The sequence below is a fragment of the Tachypleus tridentatus genome, unplaced genomic scaffold (assembly GCF_004210375.1).
Source record: "Tachypleus tridentatus isolate NWPU-2018 unplaced genomic scaffold, ASM421037v1 Hic_cluster_2, whole genome shotgun sequence".
Classification (NCBI taxonomy): domain Eukaryota; kingdom Metazoa; phylum Arthropoda; class Merostomata; order Xiphosura; family Limulidae; genus Tachypleus; species Tachypleus tridentatus.
Genome location: NW_027467782.1, coordinates 10,571,766 through 10,574,569, shown reverse-complemented (window position 1 = coordinate 10,574,569; position 2,804 = coordinate 10,571,766). Strand labels below are relative to the sequence as shown.

The following is a 2,804-nucleotide window of genomic DNA, read 5'->3' as shown; positions in this document are numbered from 1 at the left end:
AGCAGTACGTGCGTTCGACCGCACGCTACGAGTTAATCCGAGCGATTAGCCGGTCTCAGTCAGAGACACACGGGATGCTGGACCCGCAGCGTGCTCTGCACGAGCCGTTGAATTTCAGCATGTCAAACCAAGGGTCCGAGCGGCTCTTCCCTTTCACGGGGCACGTGAACAACGGTGACTGTTTCCCTTTCCCTCTCGGTCCGAGCGGGGATAAAAGCAGTACGTGCGTTCGACCGCACGCCTACGAGTTAATCCGAGCGATTAGCCGGTCTCAGTCAGAGACACACGGGATGCTGGACCCGCAGCGTGCTCTGCACGAGTCGTTGAATTTCAGCTTGTCAAACCAAGGGTCCGAGCGGCCCTTCCCTTTCACGGGGCATGTTATTTACGGTGACTGTTTCCCTTTCCTCTCGGTCCGAGCGGGGATAAAAGCAGTACGTGCGTTCGACCGCACGCCTACGAGTTAATCCGAGCGATTAGCCGGTCTCAGTCAGAGACACACGGGATGCTGGACCCGCAGCGTGCTCTGCACGAGCCGTTGAATTTCAGCATGTCAAACCAAGGGTCCGAGCGGCTCTTCCCTTTCACGGGGCACGTCAATATCGGTGACTGTTTCCCTTTCCCTCTCGGTCCGAGCGGGGATAAAAGCAGTACGTGCGTTCGACCGCACGCCTACGAGTTAATCCGAGCGATTAGCCGGTCTCAGTCAGAGACACACGGGATGCTGGACCCGCAGCGTGCTCTGCACGAGCCGTTGAATTTCAGCATGTCAAACCAAGGGTCCGAGCGGCTCTTCCCTTTCACGGGGCACGTGAACAACGGTGACTGTTTCCCTTTCCCTCTCTGTCCGAGTGGGGATAAAAGCAGTACGTGCGTTCGACCGCACCCCTACGTGTTAATCCGAGCGATTAGCCGGTCTCAGTCAGAGACACACGGGATGCTGGACCCGCAGGGTGCTCTGCACGAGCCGTTGAATTTCAGCATGTCAAACCAAGGGTCCGAGCGGCTCTTCCCTTTCACGGGGCACGTGAACAACGGTGACTGTTTCCCTATCCCTCTCGGTCCGAGCGGGGATAAAAGCAGTACGTGCGTTCGACCGCACGCCTACGAGTTAATCCGAGCGATTAGCCGGTCTCAGTCAGAGACACACGGGATGCTGGACCCGCAGCGTGCTCTGCACGAGTCGTTGAATTTCAGCTTGTCAAACCAAGGGTCCGAGCGGCCCTTCCCTTTCACGGGGCATGTTATTTACGGTGACTGTTTCCCTTTCCCTCTCGGTCCGAGCGGGGATAAAAGCAGTACGTGCGTTCGACCGCACGGCTACGAGTTAATCCGAGCGATTAGCCAGTCTCATTAAGAGACACACGGGATGCTGGACCCGCAGCGTGCTCTGCACGAGCCGTTGAATTTCAGCATGTCAAACCAAGGGTCCGAGCGGCTCTTCCCTTTCACGGGGCACGTGAACAACGGTGACTGTTTCCCTTTCCCTCTCTGTCCGAGTGGGGATAAAAGCAGTACGTGCGTTCGACCGCACCCCTACGTGTTAATCCGAGCGATTAGCCGGTCTCAGTCAGAGACACACGGGATGCTGGACCCGCAGGGTGCTCTGCACGAGCCGTTGAATTTCAGCATGTCAAACCAAGGGTCCGAGCGGCTCTTCCCTTTCACGGGGCACGTGAACAACGGTGACTGTTTCCCTATCCCTCTCGGTCCGAGCGGGGATAAAAGCAGTACGTGCGTTCGACCGCACGCCTACGAGTTAATCCGAGCGATTAGCCGGTCTCAGTCAGAGACACAAGGGATGCTGGACCCGCAGCGTGCTCTGCACGAGCCGTTGAATTTCAGCTTGTCAAACCAAGGGTCCGAGCGCCCCTTCCCTTTCACGGGGCACGTCAATAACGGTGACTGTTTCCCTTTCCCTCTCGGTCCGAGCGGGGATAAAGCAGTACGTGCGTTCGACCGCACGCGTACGAGTTAATCCGAGCGATTAACGATTGTCTTTGTTACGAAAGACGTTCTGTTCCCACTGCTGATGCGACGAGTTTCGGGTAACCATGCCGAGACATCGGAATATGCATCATTTTCGATATAGCTTAGTGTGGGTTGAGCTGTCCTCCGAAGGTCGGTTCTTCCTGATACGCCCTAGTTTGTTTCGTTTTATCGGAACTGTTGTTTTGGAGAACTCGTACTCTAGAGTGTGTAAGAGGTCTGTCTCGTGATTGGTGACACGAAGTAGACAGAGAACGGCAGGCGTGTATCTAGCCACGCGTCTGCCGATTCGAGAGTGGTGTTTCTACTCGCCGTTGGAGCGGGTGGCTTGCACCGAACGAGAAAAGATACCTGGTTGATCCTGCCAGTAGTCATATGCTTGTCTCAAAGATTAAGCCATGCATGTCTAAGTACATGCCGAAATAAGGTGAAACCGCGAATGGCTCATTATCCAGCCGTTGTTCCTTAGATCGTACTTTCCTACTTGGATAACTGTGGTAATTCTAGAGCTAATACATGCAACAAAGCTCCGACCTCACGGGACGAGCGCATTTATTAGACCAAGACCAATCGGACCTCGGTCCGCAAATGATGGTGACTCTGGATAACTTTTGGCTGATCGCACGGTCTAGCACCGGCGACGCATCTTTCAAGTGTCTGCCTTATCAACTGTCGATGGTAGGTTATGCGCCTACCATGGTCGTAACGGGTAACGGGGAATCAGGGTTCGATTCCGGAGAGGGAGCCTGAGAAACGGCTACCACATCCAAGGAAGGCAGCAGGCGCGCAAATTACCCACTCCCAGAACGGGGAGG

At 55.3% G+C, this 2,804-nt stretch overlaps 1 non-coding gene across 1 annotated transcript in view; it reads left to right on the top strand.

Annotated features, from left to right (window-relative positions):
* The first annotated feature begins 2,337 nt into the window (after positions 1-2,337).
* The window catches only part of LOC143243482 (small subunit ribosomal RNA), a 1,806-nt gene continuing 1,339 nt past the window's right edge, over positions 2,338-2,804 (top strand). The window contains exon 1 of the ribosomal RNA XR_013024607.1: positions 2,338-2,804. This exon is cut by the window's right edge and continues 1,339 nt beyond it. This is a non-coding gene — a ribosomal RNA (small subunit ribosomal RNA).